Here is a 7,653-nt window from a genome sequence, read left to right as displayed (position 1 = left end):
GAGTGCTGGGATTAAAGGCGTGCGCCACCATTGCCCGACTTTGTCTAGTATTCTTATAAATATGTTGTTTCTGGTTTTTTTTTTAAATACACAACTGAAGGAAACATCCAATTCTGAAATGCATTTGCTCACCAATTCGTTAAAGGGCTAGCCCCAAAACTATAAACCCCACAAAAATACTACAAACCCCACAGAACAAAACAAAATAAATCAAAAATGTTATTCTGCAAATAAAGCTTTATTCTATTGAGGACAGATTTACTTTAATTACAGAAGTAAAAATACAATATATATCATAAGGCACCCACAAAATACTCTCCGGCTTTCTTTTTTAACACAAAAGAAGATTTCAGTGTTAAAGCATGATTTAGATCACAGCCGGACTTGCTGTGTGGTTTAGTTGTGCTTCTTAACATCCATGCCCTGGGCTTTTGTTTTGTTTTGTTTTTTCTTCTTCCTACTTCACCCCAGAGGTAAATGATTAACAAAGTATGTGCTATGTGACTCATGAGCCTTGACAAAAACCACTGACAATTAGAATATTGTGCTGAGAGAGATTGTACCTGTGTATTTTATTTTGATTTTTCAAAAAACAATGAGTCATATGCTCTGATGGGATGTTATTTGCTTTTTATATTACAGGCACAGTTCCTGATTCACAACTACTGCTTGAGGAAGTAAGTTTATCTGTATGTCGACATTTCAAATCTTAAGGTTTCATTCTCAACAGAACAGTCTAGACTCACAGACCTTATAAAGCTGTGTTTCTTCTATTGGTTTCGGAATGGTACTGTGCACACACGAGTAGATAAGTTATAAGAGGGGGCAGGGACGTCGAGTTCTTTAAAAGTTTAAAGGTTCAATGGAAAAGCAAAAACCTATGATAGCCAAAAGAATCCTGTACAATAAAGGAACTTCTGAAGGCTTCACAATCCCTGACTTCAAACTTTACTACAGAGCTACAGTACTGAAAACAGCCTGGTGTTGACATAAGAACAGACAGGAGGACCAATGGAACCTAATCAAAGGGGAAATAGACAAGCTCTCCTGACAAAATTGAGAGCAGGGGGTGAGGGGAGAAGGGAGAGCAGAAAGCGAGGAAGAGGGGAGAAGGGGAAGGAAGAGAAGAACTTGAGGGAACAGGATGGTTGAGATGGGGAAGGACAGAGTAGGAAGGAGAGTAAGGAAGAGATATTTTGATTGAGGGAGCCATTATGGGGCTAGCAAGAAACCTGGCACTAGAGAAATTCCCTGGAATCCACAAGGATGACCCCAGCTAAGACTCTAAGCAATGGAGGAGAGAGTGCCTGAACAGGCCTTGCCCTGTAGTCAGACTGATGACTATGTTAAATGTCACCACAGAACCTTCATCCAGCAAATGATGGAGATGGGGCAGAGACCTACAGCAGAGCACGCTTATTTTCATAGATATAGATTATTTACCTGTAGATCATAGATCATCATGGAAATTCTGGAAGAACAATCTCCAAAAGTACCCACACTCTTATTCTGGATATTGAGGTTTCAGCTTTCATAAGATTTGAACTTTATATGAGAAACATACATTTACGTGGTATTGGTATCATTGATATAACTTTTAAAATAAGTAAAACCGAATGCAAAACAAGTAGATTTTAAAATATGGCTCACACCTGTCTTCTTTAAAGGTTTCTTTTCTTGAAATCTTCTTGTATGACCATGCCAACACAGAAAGCAATTATGTTTGAAAGTCCAGTTCTCAAGTCCTTCAAAGAGTGGCCACACAGCCTGTGAACTTGGACTCATCATCCACACACAGGAATATCAATGCTTGCCTTTCTTTGTAGAGGTGGATATTATTTAATGTAAAATGAGATAACATATGTGAAAACTTTGGTGGTGACTCCCGAGATTGTCACCTGTCACAGCTGGTAGCAGGCAAGTCATGAAAGAAAGACTTTCCTTTTTTTAGCCCTTGATTTTCCTTTGTAAGATCTATGAAGTAGAACCAACAGTCCTCAGCATCTAGAGTACCTTGTTTGTCTGCATTTCACTCCAGCCTTGTGATTTCTTAGTTGCATAACTTTTCTTAGAACTCTTGGCCAATTCACACGGAGGTCAGGGGAAGGAACGCAACCTCTCTACCCAGAAAGACCTACAAATGCCCCCCTTTTTCATTTTCTAGAACTGTTCACAAGTTCCTTTTGGTTTCTGCTTTTTGGAGAGTCTCTGGACATGAATTTCAGGTCACGGGGTTACCTTTTTGCAACTCTGCACTCTTCCCTATTTAATTCTGTGGAACGTCTTAGTGTGGGTATCCCTGTCCATGGGGCTCTCTAAGCTAAACGTCAGCACACTCTTTAGTGTACTTATGAATATTCCTTAGGGGACATAGGGATTCTTTGGAATGTTAATAAGGCAAATCAAACTTTTTGGGGCTTTTTTATTTGATAACTTAGTAAGTCTAAGTCAGAGGTGAAATTATAGAATTCATTATAATTCATAGGAAAGATAAAATGCAGCTAGAATGTTCTAGTGAGGGTTACTGTTGCTGTGAAGAAGCGTCATGACCAAAGAAATCTTGGGAAAGAAAGGGTTTATTTGACTTACATTAGCTTGTGTCAAGTTGACATAAAAGTAGACAGCACAACTGACCTCCTACCAACTTGGCACACAAACACATCACTGTTAACCTACAATCTTTCCTTTCTTATTCACCCTGAAGATCATACATTAATATAAACATCAATATATAAAACATTTTACAACCCAAAGAAGTTCCACCGTCTTCACAAATTCAAATGCTTTAAAATACAATCTCTTTAAAAATCCAAAATATCTTTAAAAGTTCAAAATGTTCAACTGTGGGCTCCTGTATAATAAAACAAGATGAAATGCTTCTTAACTTTAAGAGGGAGGAACTAGGGAACAATCATAATCTGAACAAAGCAAAAAAAAAAAAAAACTCTAAAAGTAGAAATAACTCAATGTCCAATGTCTGGAATTCATTTGTGATTCTCTAGGCTTCTCCAAGGCGCTTGGGTCACTTCTCCAGCTCCATCAACACAGATTGTTTCCTAAGCTGACTCCACTCCACCATTGCTGCTGTTCTTGGTGGTCATCCCATGATCCTGGCATCTCCATACTCCTGTGATGTCTTGTAGTAACTAGGCTGCCCTTGCACCAGTAGCCACTCCTGTTCTCTCTTCACAGTGCCAAGCCTCCGCTGCTCTCCATAATTCCTTCATGCTTTCAAAACCAGTACTCTCTGGGTAACTCTTATACTACCAAGTTTGGCTGCCAGCATGAGGAACAATTTTGGTGGCTTCTGGAACACAGTTTTTCTGTGCTCTAAGGAAGTACTTCCCAGAAGATTTTACCACAACAATGCTGGGCTCTTCTTAATCACAGATAATTTCTCAGCTCTAGCTAACCAGCATTGATTATCCTAGCAAAGCAAAGGTTTCACTTTGATAGTTCTGGTAGCTTCTTAATCACAACTGACTCTTCAACCCACAGCTAACCAGAACCATAAATCACAGATTCTTAACTCAAAATATGCCATGGTCCCAGTAGAGTCTTTGAGTGAGTCTCAAACATTCCCCTGCAACTTCACAAAACAGGCCTCCATCCTTTTGGCATTTTTCTTTTTATTTCTTTCCTTCTTCTCTTTCTCCTTTTCCTTCTCCTTCTTCTTCTTTTTCTTTTTGAGACAGGGTTTTTCTATGTTGCCCTGGCTGTCTTAGAACTCAGTCTGTAGATCAAGCTGACCTCAAACTCATAGAGATCCGTCTGCTTCTTCCACACAAGTGCTGGGGCTAAAGGTGTGTGCTACCATCGTTTGGCTTGCATTTTTCTTAATAGTCTTACCTTCCAAGTTCCCACAGAGCAGCTCACCAAACATTGAATTCTCAAATGCTTTTATGGCCCAAAGTTTCAAAGTTCTTCCACAATCCTCCCCAAAACATGGTAAAGTCTGTCATAGAAATTCCACACTCCTGACACAAATTCTTGTTTTGGTTAGGATTATATTGCTGTAATAAAACACCATGCACAAAAACAAGTTGGGGAGAAAAGGATTTATCTGACTTTCACTTCCACAGCACTGTTCATCACTGAAGGAAGCTAGGATAGGAACTCAAACAGGGCAAACATCTGGAGACAGGAGCTGATGCAGAGGTCATAGAGGGTGCTGCTTACTGGCTTGCTCCTCATGGCTTGCTCAGCTTGCTTTCTTATAGAACCCAAGACTGTAGCACAATTAATAAAAACCCAGAGACAGAAATTGGGGTTCAACCTGAAGGTTAGAAAAGCAAAACTGGCTCTTCTACCTCAGTCCAAAATGGAGATCCTGCCTACAGGAATCTCAGAAGAAGACTGTCTGAGAGCTGTCCTTCCATTTTACATTCCGTTCTCATGCTGGGATTAAAGGTGTGCACAACTACTGACTGGTTTCTATGGCAAACTAGTGTGGCTGTTGGGATTAAAAATGTGTGTCACCACTGCCTGGTCTTTATTTTATTGATTTTTATTGAGCTCTACATTTTTCTCTGCTCCCATCCCTGCCTCCTCCCTCCCTTTCAACCCTCTCCCAAGGTCCCCATGCTCCCAATTTACTCAGGAGATCTTGTCTTTTTTTTACTTCCCATGTAGATTAGATCCACGTATGTCTCTCTTAGAGTCCTCATTGTTGTCTAGGTTCTCTGGAGTTGTAAATTGTAGGCTGGTTTTCTTTGCTTTATGTTTAAAAACCACTTATGAGTGAGTACATATGATAATTGGATTTCTGAGTCTGGGTTACCTCACTGAAAAAGATGTTTTCTAGCTCCATCCATTTGCTTGCAAATTTCAAGATGTCATTATTTTTTCCAGCTGTGTAGTACTCCATTGTGTAAATGTACCACATTTTCCTTATCCACTCTTCAGTCAAGGGCCATTTAGGTTGTTTCTAGGTTCTGGCTATGACAAGCAATAATGCTATGAACATAGTTGAGCACATGTTCAAATATAATAAGGAATAGTTTTTACATATAAATCTAATCATAGCTTCCCATATTCCTATTATAATGTAAATGCAACACTGATAGTTGTATTATTTAGAAAATAACTGTGAGAAAAGACTATACATGCTCAACATAGATAGAATTTTGTTTTTTCCAATTATTTGAATCCAAGGTTGTTTGAATCCAGACATATGGAGGGTCATCTATACTTTGTCATTTCATGAAAGGGTCTTGATGCTCATCTATGGATTTGGGTATCCTTGAGAAGTTCTAGAACACTGTGTTGGCGGGGACCACTCATTCGCTCCTGGCTACCCAGACCTAAAATAATCACACAAAAACTGTATTAGTTAAAAACATTGGTTGGCCTATTAGTTTATGCATATTTCTAGCTAGCTCTTACATCTTAAATTAACGTATTTTACCATGAAGCTCATGGTTTACCAGCAAGGTTCCAGTTAGTGACTTGCATCTTTCTCTTCCTATGGCTACATGGCTTCTTGCTGACTCTGCCTTCTCTGTCTGCTTGGAATTCCTGCCTTGCCCTATTCTACGTTGTAATAGGCTTCTTTATTAATCAGTGATAGTCACAGCACACAGAGGGGAATCTCACATCACCTTCCATTTTCTGCCTAAATAAAAAGGAAGGTTTTAACTTTAACATAGTAATATTACATATAACAAAACAGGTATCAAGCAAGAATTAGAGTTATAATATTTATACCTCCTTTATCTTTTATGATAACTAAGGAAAACTATAATTACCTATTCTTCAACTCCATCAAAGACCCCAGAAGGATATAATATTACCGAAGTTAGCAGGAAGTGCATTGTAAGCAACTTCCAAAACTCTAGAAGTGGCAGAGACATCTTGCTGCCTGGACAGTCACCCAGAGTTCTTCTGTAACATTGGGGCATCTATCTTTAGCCCACAGGCTCATAGTATCCAGGAGACTTTTCCATGAAGCAGGAAATTTCAAAGACAGTTCCATCTATATTGGAAGTTTTCCATTCACTTTTTTTTTTTGTGTCCTGCAGAATGTCTAGCAGACTCTTTCATGAAGCAGGAACCCTGAAGGACCATCTCACCTTTAGGCAAGTTCAGCAGTCATTTTTCTGTGGGTCCTGCATGTCCAGTTCATACAGCATAAAATCAAGCAGTCCAGGCAAGAGCAATTTCTTGCCCAAATGGCTAACAAACTCCATAAGGAGTCTCTTTAATGCCCACCATTCTTTTGAATTAGATTGGTGCTACCAGGAGCAGATGTGTCTCACTATCATGAAAAGTACTAAGTTTTTAAAAAACAGTTTAAATACCATATTCTGTTACTCTTTGAAAGGTTTAAAGAATACCTATCCATCTGAAATATATCTCTGTACATCTAGAAAACCTAACTAACATGACTACAAGCTTGACTAGTATAGATTACTATTAACCTGTATTTCTTAATTATACTTTACATTTTAATGAACTACACAATCACAATACCTTAATATCAGAAATACATATACATATAACAAAATTGACCTTAAATTTGTATAAATAAACCAAGATCCATACCAATGCAAAGTATCCATCTCTATAGAATATTCCCCTTTAAATGTAAACAAACATTTATAAACAATATTTGTAATTTGGGTATAGTTCCCTCCAAACTACTTCCTTTTTTTGTTGGGCAAAGCAATTGGGGGTTCATGGAGACCTTTCAGAGGGAGGGGTGTGGGTCTTGGTCCATAAAACGATATTAGCCTGGAAGGAATCTGCAGGTTCTCATCCTCTGTGGAAACAAAAGCAGAACCTCTTTTCCAAAGCAACATATCCTTAGACCCAAATTTGAAGTTAAGATACCTTTAAAAAAATATATGTTGTTTTAGCTTGGCAGCCTGTAAAATGAAATGTCTCTCTGTGATTAGCTCATTCACAGTCAAAAAACTCAAAGAAAAAACAATTATTTATATACATAATCCAGTTTCTGTATATTTTCTATCTTTAAGTAGCTTATTTTTCTTTACTCCTTTAATCTATGACTGTCTGTACTCCTTTATATTACATTTACTGTTTCTTTACTCTTTTTCTTCTCCCTCCCTCCCAAGCCTACGTGCATTTATTTAACATTGTGACCCATTCAGAGGAGCACTTTTTTTTTAATGCTAAGCGGGTGTGGCTAGGACCAACTTGGTTCTGCCTGCCTGCTCTGCCCAATCCAACCTGCCCAGTCCAACATGGCAGAGGCATGTTTGCTTCTCTGGCTCCAGGGTTGAAGTGGCTCTATGTCACCATTAAGTCATTAAGCAATTTGTAACTTGCTGCTCATAGACCCCCATTTAAGTGCTGGCCTCCTGAAAGAGCCAGAGCTGTTCATGCTACTAGTACGAACCAGGAAGCTGCCGTTTCTTAAAGAAGTGATGCGCTTTTTTTTTTCCTGCTAGTGCTAAAAGTCAGTAAGACACCCCCCTCCCCCTTCTCTCTGTCATTTGGTTTTCTCTGTAGCTTTGGAGCCTGTCCTGGAACTAGCTCTTGTAGACCAGGCTGGCCTTGAACTCACAGAGATCCACTTGCCTCTGCCTCCCAAGTGCTGGGATTAAAGGCGTGTGCCACCACTGACCAGCAGGAAGGAGCCATGGTGCCCATGCTCACCACCAGCAAACAGAGCCCACCCCCCCAAAAAAA

The sequence above is a fragment of the Microtus ochrogaster genome, chromosome 17 (genome assembly GCF_000317375.1).
Source record: "Microtus ochrogaster isolate Prairie Vole_2 chromosome 17, MicOch1.0, whole genome shotgun sequence".
Classification (NCBI taxonomy): domain Eukaryota; kingdom Metazoa; phylum Chordata; class Mammalia; order Rodentia; family Cricetidae; genus Microtus; species Microtus ochrogaster.
Note: the sequence above shows the minus strand (reverse complement) of the source record.